Source organism: Miscanthus floridulus, chromosome 10, assembly GCF_019320115.1.
Source record: "Miscanthus floridulus cultivar M001 chromosome 10, ASM1932011v1, whole genome shotgun sequence".
Classification (NCBI taxonomy): domain Eukaryota; kingdom Viridiplantae; phylum Streptophyta; class Magnoliopsida; order Poales; family Poaceae; genus Miscanthus; species Miscanthus floridulus.
In genome coordinates, this window is record NC_089589.1 from 85,728,609 (window position 1) to 85,743,864 (window position 15,256).

Consider the following 15,256-nt stretch of genomic DNA (forward strand, 5'->3'; position numbering starts at 1 on the left):
CCATTGTATCGCTAATTGATACAAAACAAATCCTTCAAAATAAATCATGTATTATACTCCCTCCGTACTAAAAAAATGAAGTCGTTTTAGACAGCGACACGGTATCTAAAGCATAACCTTGACTACTTATTTTTATAAAAATATCTATCAAAAAGTGATATATGTAAATTTTTGTGAAAGTATTTTTTGGTTTTACATTTCCAAACTCAACGACTATTCATGATTTTATATTTACAATATTCCCAAGCCTTGTCCAAAACGATCTCATTTTTAATATGGAGGGAGTATATATAATGTGATAAATATATTTTATAAATCAAATATAACATACGTTACAAGTAGATTTTTTTAATGAACTGAACAAGTGAATTTATAGTCTATCATCAGAACTACTAGGCTGAACCATCGGAACCTTTAGAATTGAACAAGTGAATTCCTAGGCTGCCATCAGAACAAGTGACCATCAGCTGATTATACTAACAGAACTTATCAGAATTTCCTTGCTGGAAGCAAAACACAACTCACCATGGCTCCCTCATTTTCCCTGGTAGTAGCAAAGAACATCCAGTTATCAGTAACTGAAAACATTCGGTCATCACTAACTAAAAATAATGATCTTAGAACACATGGATCTTGCAAAGTTGCAAATGCTATCCAAAAAATAGAATTGCAGTGCATGCTGAATTTTAGGGTTGCAACTAAACATATGACGTTTACAAGGAGATTACCTGGTTGCCGGATCCCAAACTTAACGATGCATCCACGCATGAGAGAACAACCAATGCCTTGTTCGCTTGGCTGATAAGCCATGGCCGAAAGTACTGTTGGCTGATTTATGATGAGAGAAAATATTGTTCGTTGGCTGAAAAAGTACGGCTTATAAGCCAAGCGAACAGGGTGTAAGTCGGTACAAAGCCACTGATGGATTTCTGGATGCAGAGAAGAGATGCTAGGGAATGGCGCTGTTCGATGGATTTTCGGATTCAGTTTCCATGGACACCTGCGAAGCTCACCTCCGCCATATTCACCCTGCTCGCCTTGCCCCGCCGTGTTGCCCAGCTATTCCTTGCCGGCGTGGCTGTGGTCAGCCACGCCCTCGTCCTCACTGTGCGGCTCTGCTTCGCCCTGCCCAGCCCCGCCTCGGTGTCGGCGCCTTGCTCGTCCCGCCCTGCCCCGGTGCCAACGCCCTGCTCGCCCTGCCCTTGCCCCGCTGCCGGCGCCGCCTGCTCACTACTCGCCCTCAGTGTGCCGCCGGTGAGGACGAAGGGACAGAGAAGACGGCTTCGATTTTTGGCGTGATTCTTTCACCTCGCGCACGCGCAACAAGATCCGCGCGGCGTCAGTTCAAGACTATGGCTCCGTACAACGCAAAGCCAGCCGTCGAGTCCGCCTGGAAGCACGAGCGCTCACCGTCGTCTCACCACACGACGGCTTCGCTCTCTCTCCTCATTACTGTAGCAATGGAGGGGGATATTGCAAAATTAGCACTTAGAGACGACGGCCAACACAACCATTGTTAGTGCCCTAAAAGAGTTTCATCGTGGATCTGAACTCCTACCAACCTATTTGGGAGGGCTCAAACTCCAATATGAATTTATTTGTAAATACAAAAATCAACTAGGAACTAAAACAAAAAAGTCAGTCAAATCAACCTGTTTGGGAGGGCTCGAGCATCTCCAATACAAATTCATTTGTAAATATAAAAATCAGCTAGGGGCTAAAATGATAAAAAAGGTCAAGCACAGCTCAACTGTGAGCTCGGGTGGGGGGCATGACGCCCGGTCACGGTAGTGTTGAGTTGTGATCCAAATTCGGTTATGTACAAGATAAAGGTTAACTTCTCACGGAGCGAAGCGAGACCCGTCACCGGGAGGCTTGGGCCAAAGCGAAGCGGATCGTCATCTATTAGGGTTTTCCATCTCTATTTTAGTGAAAGGATCATGATGCCCAAGAGGGGGGTGAATTAGACTAATTCTAAATTTCTTTGCAATAATTAAACCCTACGGTTAGCCCAACTTCACCCCTTTGCCTAGAAAGTGTTTCTAATGTTCTACCACATAAAAAGTCTTGCAACCTAAGTTCCAATCCTACTCTAGCATGACAATTCTATGAATGTAAAGACAAGAATTAAATTGCTCAAAGTAAAGAGAGAAGGAGGAACGCGGCGATGTTTTGCCGAGGTATCGGAGAGTCGCCACTCCCCACTAGTCCTTATTGGAGCACCCGCGCAAGGGTGTAGCTCCCCCTTGATCCGCGCAAGGATTAAGAGCTCTCTACGGGTTGATTCTTTGACACTCCATCGCGGTGAATCACCCACAACCGCTCACAACTTGAGTTGGGTCATCCACAAGCTCCGCCGGATGATCACCAAGCTCCCAATCACCACCAAGCCGTCTAGGTGATGGCGATCACCAAGAGTAACAAGCACAAACTCTCACTTAACCACAACAAGCCTAATGAGAAGGGTGGATGCACACTTTGCTACTCTTGCTTTCACTAATGAGGTCTCACTCTTGGATTCTCAAATCTCAATCACCTCACTAGGACCTTGCTCTTCTTGGCACTCACAAGGGTGTTTCTCAGCTGTTGGAATGAGCAAAAAGTACCCCCTCACATGAATGGAGGAAGTATTTATACACCCGTGTTCAAAATGAACCGTTATGTGCCTCTACGGGATGACCGGACGCTCTGGTCAAGTTGACCGGATGCTCCGGTCAGTTCTCCCTGAAACCCAGTGTTTAAGTTATGACTAGACGCCGGACAATGTCCGGTCAGCACTGACCGGACACGTCCAGTCATGATTTTCCCTCTTTGGAACCTTACTGGAGTCGATCGAACGCTGGGACCCAGCGTTCGGTCACTCAACTCTCAGCGTCCAGTCACACCAGACGAATTCATCTTGATCAAATGAACTGATCGGACTCTGAGCCAGTGTCCGGTCACATCGGAACCAGCATCCGGACAGCATTTGACCCTCCATTCACTTCCAACTCTCAATCATATGTGAAAGAAGTTTGCTCCAATTGATCTAAGGGCAGTTTTGGAGCTACCTAGTGCTAGATTTAGCAAGTGTGCACTACACCTAACCCACTAGACTTACCTAGGTCAAGCTACTCGTCCATACCCCCCTTAATAGTATGGCCAAAGGAAAAACAAAGTCTTAAACTACTCTAAGTGTCTCTTCAACTCTAAACGACACTTAGAACTAGTCCATCCTTAACCTTGTTGTCCATCCTTTGAAAACCAAAATGATTTCCATCGTAGGGGCATGACAACCATGATTGCCCAATCAATTGCCATTACCATGACCTAACTTAATTGCATCTACAAAACACATGTTAGTCACAGTAATCACGTATTGTCATTAATCACCGAAACCCAACTAGGGGCCTAGATGCTTTCAATCTCCCCCTTTTCAGTGATTGATGACAATACCACCTCGAGTATGTGAAAGAGATGAGGTTTTTAACATGCTTGGTTCATATTTGACAATAAGAACAAAAGAGTTAGGCAAGCTTATATGACCCAAGCCAACATGATGTACTCAAAAGATATGAAATAAGCATGAGTACAAGTATTAAAGCTCATTTGCATCGGAGTAAAACGTGGAAGCAAAGCAAATAAGCATAACACAAGTGATATGACATATAAATAATTCAAAGTAGAGATCACACATGTCACATATCAAATAACTATCACGATCATGTAGATATCACTATAACATAAATATAGTTCTATGCATGAAAGTAAACACATGAATGTATAATAGTGTATCACACATAAAAACCAAATATAGTAGGTAAACTAAACTCTCCCTAGATAAGTCGCTCCCCCTAAGTCTAACATACTCGATTACTCTCCCCCTTTGGCGTCAAACACCAAAATCTAAGGGTCGTTCGGTGGGGCTGTAGCAGACGAGTCGGGCGCTGAGGTACGAGGAGCGAGCTAGAACTGTGTGCCATCATCATCTGATCCTAAGCTCTAAGCTGTCTGACCCTCTATAGCTGGAAGCGATGCTAAAGCGGTCTGGGTCAGATCAGGGACTGGTGTGGCCTGAGACTCTGCAGGTATGACTGTAGCAAGCGGCTCTGATGATGCAACTGAAGAAGGGAGCGTCTCTGTAGTCCTGGTAATAGGTGCAACTATGGAAGGACCTAGGACATGTAGATATGGTGATGTAGGCTGCCCTGTCAACTCATTGAAGGTAGCACCAAGGCTCCTAGAAACTGTGGTATCTAGCGCTAGCAGCGAGGAAGTCTGAGCCGGTGTGAAGCCCGTCTGAAAAGGTATGAACTGTGGGGCTGGCACTAGCGAGGCAAACCACTGGGACACCTACTCTGTAGGAGAAGGAAACTATGCTGGTGGTTGTCCCTAACTCTGAATTCCACTAGGCTGTACAACTGGAGTCATAGAAGTGGTGGCAGGCTGGCTGATCTGGGGTGAAGGCTATGGTGGTGGAGCCCCAATAGCTGTCACAACATGCTGCATAAATCCAAGGAGCTACTACTACATGAGGAGCTGCTACTGATGCAAGGCCTGCTGCCGCTGTATAGCTTGCTGCTATCACTAGAACTCATCCTGCCTAGTCTAGAACTGTGCAAATGTAGCAGTGGTCTCCTAGGTCTAGCAAGCCAGATCCTGCCTCATCCACTCAAGGATAGCAAGTAGAGCGAGGTCTGTCTGTGGTGCAGGTGGAGCTGAGCTAGAGCTACCGGCCTCATGATCATGTTATCATGGAGGCATATGAGGGATAGCCTAGTAGTCATCATCTGAGCTGTCACTAGGGTCGCTCTCAACCATCCCTTCCTGCTAAGCATCAAGCTACTCCTCCTCTATAGTTGCTATGCCCCTGATGGTCTCATCCTATTGGACTGCAGTCTCTAGCACCTCTAGGCGATGGCGTGAATGGCTGGGTGTCCTCCCTGCACTATGGCGGAGCATCTGAGTCATGTTGTATGTAGGGAACTTTGTAGTAGCACCACTATACTCTGCCAGCATCTCAGGTGGCCTCATAGTAACTACCCTATGTATCAGAAAAGTAATCCAGTGGGCATAGGGCGACTGTCGGTGACCTCTGAACCCCTCTACAATAGTATCATCTATCTCTGATAGAAGGAGATCCCAAATATCAAATACAGTCTGCTGCATCAGAGAGTTCAGAAGCCATAGCTGAATGCGAGTCAATCCCTCGTGATATCCCATCCTCGGAAGCAGTGTCCTCCTCATGATAGAATCAAGCACTCTAGCTGTAGGAGTGAGATCACTAGGAGTCCTGCTCGACCCCTCGCTGAAAGGCTCTATGAAGCAATGGCGGACTAGATCTGTAGGGGGTACAAGACTGGTGTGAGGGCATCTAGGAGGCGTTGTCTATCCATAGCACACCTCATGTAGCTGGATGGGCTGCTCCTGAAGCCTGAGTATCTCTCTAACCCTAAAGCTCATCAGCCTGTAGTCTCTGCCTCTGAAAGCAAAATGTATAAATCTATGCTGTGGGTCAATCCAAAGTGTAGCATAAAACTCACAGACCCAAGATGGAACATATAAGCCTGTCTATCTAAGTAAGTCTGTCAGCCCTGGCAAGTAGGATAGGTAAGGGCGAATATGCTCTCCAGCTGCTGCTACAATGGACTCAATGTTGCACACCCTCTGTGATCTGAATACAGCCCCACTGTTAAGATATGCATGATAAAAATCCTCCTGCAGTGGTGTATAGAAGCCCTCTGATGCACACTCATCCTGCCTCGGCGAAAACCACTCCTCAAACTAAACAAACCTGAGCTGCTGCACCTGCTTGGCCATGGTGGCCCTCAAATCCAGATGAGTCACTGAAGGCGGCCTCGGTGTCACCTAGGTACGAGTATGACCAGAGCGGCATAACTATGGCTGAGGTGCCTGCTCTGTCTCCTCTATCTACTCTCCCTACTGAGGCTGCTCTGTCTGCTATGCCTGTTGCTGTGACTCTCCCTAAGGCTGACTCTCACCAATAGCGACACGTCATCCTCCAACCATGGTTGTCTCAGCTGGACCACCATGACGATGCTCAATCTCCTGGACAACGACCCTCTGAGCTGGAGAAAGCTGCTTTGCAATCACTACACCACTCCTAGCACCTCCTACCTCTGCACGCTCTACGGCGGCTACAACTGCGGCTGCTCTAGCTGTATCAGCATCTGGATACTTGCACTTCTTCGTTGCAAGCTTCTTCGTCGCCTTGCCTTTTGCATCAGTAGGCAAGCAAGGCGAACGCCTCGGATCCTCATCACCTAGACCACCATCGGCATTATTGACACGGGCCATCTAAAATGAACTGCTACCTCTGACAAAGATCAACTACCAACTGTCACTTCTGAGGCTTGGCCTCGATCCGTACTCGTGAGCTTGGCCCCGAGTTGACTGACAACTACCAAGATGACCTCAGAAACACCGACTCGCTGCACGTTAGAATAGATTGGATATATGAATAATTACAATATATCTAGAGATACGAAACCCTAAGAGCAAGCATTAGATATGAAATTAGAATGGGGGCTTGCTACCAGACGAACCGGCGATCCGAAAAGAATAGGAACGATAATTGGGGAACCACCGAGAGGCACTGTGAAGCTAGGGTTCGCAATACACAGTGGATTGGTGGCACAGTGATGGCGCTGTTGAGCTACGGGCGGCTGGTGCTGTGGCGCGGCTCCGGTGAAGGCACGATGGCGGCGCTAGAGCAGAGCATAGGCATGGCGGTGCAGGCAGGTCACGGCGCAGTGACGCGGGCGTGGGTGGAGCAGTGGCACGGGCATGAACGGCGACACGGGGAGGCACAGAGCGGCGTGGGATGAGGCGGTGAGCAGCGGTGCGCGGGCGCTAGAGCACGGCTAGGGCATAGGCGCGGTGCGGGCAGGAGCAGTGAAGTCAGCGTGGTGGATGCGGATAGGTCACGGCGCGGCATGATTTATGGTTGCCCCTGACGGATTAAAAAAAGAAACAAGTAAGAGTTCAGAAACTACACGTTTTCTACTGACCGGACGCTCCGGTGGCAACGACCGAACATTGCCACCCAGAGTCCGGTCAATTCTAGAGAGGTCCAAAACCCCTGGAAACACGACTGGACATGTCTAATCACCACTGACCGGACATAGCCAGAGTTCGGTCCAACTTGTCTTGATCGTCTTCGATCGACCAGACGCAGGAATGCCTTCTGACCGGACGCTGGACAGCAGAGTCCGGTCACTCCTTCATAGTAAGGTGCACCTCCTATGAACTAACTGGATGCTGGACTTCAGAGTCTGGTGCAACGTTCGGTCACTCTTTTCCAGCAAATCTTCAAACTTCCTTCGTGCTGCCTATTCCCAATCAAGTCCCAACTTCAATAAGACCCAAATAAACACCAATTGGGACTGATATGAGTGACCTATCTCAAACCCTCAAATTTTTCAAAATATTTTGGCTTAGGCTATAATTCTTTTTAAGAAAATAGGCAATAAAGGGTGATTGAAGAGAAACGACAAAACAACATTCATGCATATGCAATGCAATACTTGAAAGTAAATCTAGTTGCTTGTCAAGTTTGATCTAAGGTTAAGCTTCTTCACTCGCTTTTTGGCGGTTATCTTAACAATGTTAGACAAACCCTATATGCATTACCAAAGATTAAATATGTTGTATATTACAATGCAATGCAAGGGACAACACAAGCTCATTTTCTAGTAAAGTTACTAAAATCAAGAATATTGAGTTCATTCCGCAATCTACAAAATGTTGCCTCATCTAGCGGTTTAGTGAAGATATCCGCCAATTGATCCTCGGTCCTTACACCTTCTGTTGCTATATCATTCTTAGCAACATGATCTCTAAGAAAGTGATGGCGGATATCTATGTGCTTGGTGCGAGAGTGTTGAACCGGATTATTTACAAGTTTTACCGCACTTTCATTGTCGCACAAAAGAGGTACTTTTTCTAGAACTACACAATAGTCTAGCAAAGTTTGTTTCATATAAAGAATTTGTGCACAACAAGCACCCACGGCAATGTATTCCGCTACGGCGGTGGACAAAGCCATACTATTTTGTTTCTTGGAGGACCAAGACACAAGTGATCTACCAAGCAAATGGCACCCTCCGGATGTGCTTTTTCTATCAACTTTGCAACCGGCATAATCCGAATTGGAATAGCCAACTAATTCAAATATAGCTCATTTGGGATACCAAAGGCCAATGCTTGGTGTGTGCTTAAGATACCTAATGATTCTTTTAACGGCAATCAAATGAGTTTCCTTAGGATTAGCTTGAAATCTAGCACACATACACACACTAAACATGATGTTGGGCCTAGATGCGGTTAAATATAACAAGCTACCAATCATAGAGCGGTAGAGAGTTTAATCAACCGTGTTACCTCCCTCATCTAGGTCGAGATGTCCATTAGTTGGCATTGGTGTCTTGATTGGCTTACATTCATCCATCTTGAATCTCTAGAGAAGATCATTTGTATATTTCTCTTGAGAGATAAAAAAATCTCTTCTCTCATTTGCTTGACTTGAAAACCAAGAAAGAATGTAAGCTCTCCAATCATTGACATCTCAAACTCCTTCGACGTCAATTCACCAAACTCTTTGCAAGAATCTTCATTTGATGATCCAAAGATGATATCATCAACATACACTTGACAAATGATTAGGATATCTAGGGTCTTCAAACCCGGGAGGTTGATCAACATAGACTAGTTCATTAATAAAGCCATTTAAAAATGCACTTTTCACATCCATTTCATATAGTTTCATTTCATGATGTGATGCATATGCAAGGAGGATACGGATGGCTTCTAGTCTTGCAACCAGTGCAAAGGTCTCTCCAAAATCCAAACCTTCAACTTGAGAGAACCCCTTTGCAACTAGTCTTGCCTTGTTCCTCACAACAACACCTTGATCATCTTGCTTGTTGTGGAACACCCACTTTGTTCCAATGACTCTTGCACCTTGTGGTCGCTCAAGAGTCCACACTTCATTGCGGGTGAAGTTGTTCAACTCTTCATGCATGGTGTTTATCTAATCCGGATCTTGAAGAGCTTCTTCTACCTTAGTAGGCTCAAAGCAAGAGACAAAAGAGTGATGTTCAATAAATGAAGCAAGCTTTTGTGATCGAGTCATTACTTCCTTTGATGGACTCCCTGTGTTGAGATCTTATGGATGAGCTTATAGTAGAGGTGAATTTCTTCTATCAACCACTTGAGGGGGAGGTTGTGGAGCATCAACATCATGTGCTTGTGTCACCATTTGCTCATGGAAGACATGAGTGTCTTCATTTTCTACTCTCCCATCTTTATCACCATCTTGTGGCACATTTGATGAAGAAGGTGGATTGATCACTTGTACATCATCTTCATCATCATTAGGCTTGATGTCTCCAACTGGAATGTTCTTCATAGCCTCCCTCAATGGTTCATCACCTACATCATCAAGATTCTCATGTGCTCCTTGGGAGCTGTTAGATTCATCAAATTCCACATCATATGTTTCTTCAACCAAGCCGGGGCATGATTAAATACTCTATATGCTTTGGACTTTGATGAGTAACCAACAAGAAAACCAATATCACAACGTCTTTGAAACTTCCCTAGGTGTTGTTGCTTCTTGTAGATGTAGCATTTGCAACCAAACACCCTAAAGAAGGAGACGTCTGGCTTCTTCCCATTGAGTAACTCATAAGGTGTCTTGCCAAGAAACTTTTGAAGGAATAGACGGTTGGATGCATAGCAAGTGGTGTTGATAGCTTCCTCCCATAGAGCTTCGGGAGTGTTGTACTCATCAAGCATTGTTCTTGCAAGAGTGATCAATGTTTGGTTCTTTCTCTCAACTACACCATTTTATTGAGGAGGATATGTTGCGGAGACCTCATGCTTGATCCCAACTTCATCACATTAAGCTTCTATGTTTATGTTGTCAAATTCTTTGCCGTTGTCACTTCTAATTTTCTTGAGCTTCACTTCAAATTCATTTTGTGCTCTCTTAGCAAACTTCTTAAAGCATGATGCAACTTTGGATTTGTCATGAAGGAAGAATACCCATGTGTATCTTGAATAGTCATCAACAATCACAAGACAATAAAGATTTCCTCTCAAACTCTTGTATGTTGTTGGTCCAAATAAGTCAATGTGAAGGAGTTCTAGCACTCTTGTGGTTGACATAAAAGCTTTTATTGGATGGGTATTTGCAACTTGTTTGCTGGCTTGACATGCACTACAAAGCTTGACCTTCTCAAACTTCACATCCTTCAACCCTCTCACCAAATCATTCTTCATTAGCTTCTTGAGTGAGCTCATCCCAACATGAGCAAGTCTTCTATGCTATAGTCACCCAAGTGTTGTTTTAGTGAATAGGCATGTCTTCAAGTTAGCATCTTTGGAGATGAAATCCACTAAATATAGGTTGTTGTATCTAAATCCTTTGAATATCACTTGATCATCATCCTTCTTAGATACAACAACTTTCTTCTTGGTAAACAAGCATTGGAAGCCAAGATCACACAATTGTCCAACGGATAGCAAGTTGAAGCTCAATGAAGCAACATATAGCACATTTGAGATAGAATGATCATTTGATATTGCCACTTTGCCCAATCCTTTAACCTTGCCTTTTGAATTATCTCTAAATGTGATTCTTTCTTGTCCATCTACTTCTTCATCTAGTGAGGTGAACATACGAGGATCACCGATCATATGCTGTGTGCAACCACTATCAATAACCCAATGACTTCCACTGGTCTTGTAGTTCACCTACACAAAAGAGATCAAGCTTTAGGAACCCAAACTTGCTGAGGGTCCTTCACCTTCTCAACAAGTGACTTTGCTACCCAAATTTTCTTAGACCTATTCTTGTTGGGAGGTCCTAAGAACATGACTTTCATCTTTCCACTAGAATCCTTTCTAAGCATGTAATGAGCATTGAAAGAAAAAGGTCTAGCATGCTTGGGCAACGGTTGTGGTGGTGGAGTTTGACACTCATGGGCAAAGTGGCCTTCTTGTCCACACTCAAAACATCTCTTTGGCTTTGGCTTTGACTTGTGTTGTTGTTGAGCTTGAGCCTTCTTCTCTTGGTTTGCCAAGTACCTAATACCACTTCTATCCATCTTCATGATAGTGTTCATTAGTAGCTCACTTTGAAGATGCTTGCCTCTTGTGAATTTGCTCAATCCAATCTTAAGATGCTCTTTCTCCAACTTGAGCTTCTAGTTCTCTTCCTTGAGTGCATCATTGTTTTTCTCTTCCTTGAGTTTCTTGTTCTCTTCTTTGAGATTCTCATTCTCAAGAATCAAGTCACCATCATGATCAAGAGTGTCTAGCACTATAGTGTTGGTGGTTTTGAGCTCTTAAAGATCTTTCTTTAGCTTTTCATTGTCATTCTTGAGCTTGACATACTCATCATAATTATCGGTCTCAACCACTTGCTTGCCCTTGCTACTAGAACTTTGCTCAATGCTCTCAATGATCAAATCATCATATGATATAGCTATATCAATCTTAACAACATCGTTAGTAGCATCATGTGGCTCATTGGATAGTGAAAGGATCAAGATGCCCAAGAGGAGGGATGAATTGGGCTAATTCTAAATTTCTTTGCAATAATTAAGTCCTACGGTTAGCCCAATTAACCCCTTGTGCCTGGAAAGTATTTCTAGTGATCTAACGTACAAAAGTTTAGCAACCTATATTCCAATCCTACTCTAGCATGGCAATTCTATGAATGTAAATGACAAGATTTGAATTGCTCAAAGTAAATGCTCAAAGTAAAGAGAGAAGGAGGAACGCAGCGATGTTTTGCTGAGGTATCGGAGAGTCGCCACTCCCCACTAGTCCTTGTTGGAGCACCCACGCAAGGGCGTAGCTCCCCCTTGATCCATGCAAGGATCAAGTGCTCTCTACGGGTTGATTCTTTGACACTCCGTCATGGTGAATCACCCACAACCGCTCACAACTTGAGTTGTGTCATCCACAAGCTCCGCCGGATGATCACCAAACTCCCAATCACCACCAAGCCATCCACGTGATGGCGATCACCAAGAGTAACAAGCACGAACTCTCACTTGACCATGACAAGCCTAATGAGAAGGGTGGATGCACACTTTGCTACTCTTGCTTTCACTAATGAGGGCTCTCTTTGGGATTCTCAAATCTCAATCACCTTACTAGGACCTTGCTCTTCTTGGCACTCTCAAAGGTGTCACGAATAGAGGAAGTATTTATAACCATGGCTGAAAAACGAACCGTTATGTGCTTCTACGGGGTGACCGGACGCTCTGGTCATGTTGACCGGATGCTCCAGTCAGTTCTGCCTGAACTCCAGCGTTTAAGTTGTGACTGGACGCGCCCGGTCATGATTTTCCCTCTCTAGAACCTTACTAGAGTCGACTGGATGCTGGGACTCAACGTCCGGTCACTTCACCTCTCAGCGTTCGGTCGCACCAAACGATTTCACCTTGATCAAATGAACTGATCGGACTCTGCGCCAGCATCCGGTCACCCCAGAGCTAGCGTCCGATCAGTATTTGGCCCTCATTCACTTCTAACTCTCGATTATATGTGAATGAAGTTTGCTCCAATGGATCTAAGGGCTTTTTAGGAGCTACCTAGTGCTAGATTTAGCAAGTGTGCATCACACCTAACTCACTAGACTCACCTAGGTCAAGCTACCCATCCATACCCCCCTTAATAGTATGGCCAAAGGAAAAACAAAGTCATAAACTACTCTAAGTGTCTCTTCCACTCCAATTGACACTTAGAACTAGTCCATCCTTAACCTTGTTGTCCATCCTTTGAAAACCGAAATGATTTCCATCGTAGGGGCATGACCACCATGATAGCCCAATCGATCTCCATTACCATGACCTAACTTAATTGCCTCTACAAAACACACGTTAGTCATAGTAATCACGTATTGTCATTAATCACCGAAACCCAACTAGGGGCCTAGATGCTTTCAGATAGAAATTCTTGAGCAATGACAAGATTATCATGATTAATCTTAAGAGTGGTATATTCTTCTTTTAGCATATTATGGCTAGTGATGAGCTCATTGTGTATCCTCTCAAGTTTATCATGTTTATCTTTAAGCTCTTTCTTAGAAGATTTGAGCTCCTTGAGTTTGGATGATATAGCATCATTTGCTTCTCTAAGCTCAACACTAGCCTTTTCGGCTATATCACATTTAGCTAAAAGAGAATCATTCTTAGCTTCTAGCTTATCATTCTTAGCTCTAGTCTTTCTAATGATCCTAGTATATTTGTTTAGCAATTTTACAAGTTCATCATATGAAGGTGATTTAAATTCATCATCATCACTATCACTATCACAATCATCATTGTTAGCATGATCATCACTACTACTATCATCATCATTTGATACCTTTCGTTCACCCTTGGCCATAAGGCATAGGTGTGTAGAGGATGATAGCGGTGGTGTTGGTGAAGATGATGAAGAGTCAATCACAATGGTGGCCACCTTCTCATTATCACTATCATCATCGGATGAGCAACTTGATGAATCAATGTCCATGAGCCAATCACCGACGATGTATGCCTTCCCACTTTTCATCTTCTTGTGGAATTCCTTCTTCTTGCCATCCTTCTTCTTGTATGGCTTTTTTTCTTCTTATCATCATCTTCTTCATTACTTGAGTCATCTTTGTTGCCCTTGTACTTGTCTTTCTTGGGCTTTGTGCATTGGTGTGCTAGATGGCCAAGTTCTCCACAATTGTAGCAATCCATCTCTGAGATTGGCTTCCTTCTAGAGCTAGTGAAGAACTTCTTTTTCTTGCCATCAAACTTGATGCCACTCTTGTTGAGCTTCTTTAGCATCTTGGTGGTTCTTCTCACCATGAGAGCAAGACTTGCATTATCTACTTCATCATCACTTGAGCTTTCATACTCAATTCTTGCTTTGCCCTTTTCTTGGCTAGCTTTGAATGCTAAGTCTTTTTCTTTCTTCTTAGTAGAGGATGAGCCATCTTATGGTGTGATGTGCATGTACATCTCATGAGCATTGATCTTTCCCAAGATTTGTGTTGGTGTAGCAGTGGAAAGATTACCTTGATGAAGCACGGTCACAATATGCCCATATTTGTCAATGGGGAGGACACTCAAGATTTTTCTTATAACGTCGGATGGTTGCATTTGAGTGAGTCCAAGCCCATTGACTTCCTCTACAAGAACATTCAAGCGTGAGTACATTTCATTAGCACTCTCTTTAGGAAGCATCTCAAATGAATTTAACTTTTTCATGACAAGATGATAGCGTTCCTCACGCTCGCTCTTTGTTCCCTTATGGAGCGCACAAATATCCGACAATAGTGCATGAGCGTCTTTGTGGTTCCTCACCCGGTTGAACATATCTTTGCAAAGGCCTCTAAAGATGGTGTTTCGAGCCTTTGCATTTCATTTTTCGTAATTGACCTCATCGCCTTGTAGGTGTGTGGCATCCCAAGGTTTTGGGAAACCATGTGAGGCGGCTCTGAGTATCCCAACATCTAGAGCTTCTAAATACGCCTCCATGCAGATTTTCCAATAAGGAAAATCATCTCCCTCAAAGATAGGAGGAGGTCCATCCCCGTGAGACATCTTTCTCTAGGCGGTTAAGCCTAAATATGTGAGCACAAGGCTCTGATACCAATTGAAAGGATTAAGATGCCCAAGAGGGGGGGTGAATTGGGCTAATTCTTTTTTTTTGCAATAATTAAACCCTACGGTTAGCCCAACTTCACCCCTTGTGCCTAGAAAGTGTTTCTAATGTTCTACCGCACAAAAAGTCTTACAACCTAAGTTCTAGTCCTACTCTAGCATGACAATTCTATGAATGTAAAGACAAGAATTGAATTGCTCAAAGTAAATGCTCAAAGTAAAGAGAAAAGGAGGAACGCGGCGATGTTTTGCCGAGGTATTGGAGAGTTGCCACTCCCCACTAGTCCTCGTTGGAGCACCCGCGCAAGGGTGTAGCTCCCCCTTGATCTGCGCAAGGATCAAGTGCTCTCTACGGATTGATTCTTTGACACTCCGTCGCGGTGAATCACCCACAACCGCTCACAACTTGAGTTGGGTCATCCACAAGCTCTGCCGGATGATCACCAATCTCACAATCACCACCAAGCCATCTAGGTGATGGCGATCACCAAGAGTAACAAGCACGAACTCTCACTTGACCATGACAAGCCTAATGAGAAGGGTGGATGCACACTTTGCTACTCTTGCTTTCACTAATGAGGTCTCACTCTTGGATTCTCAAA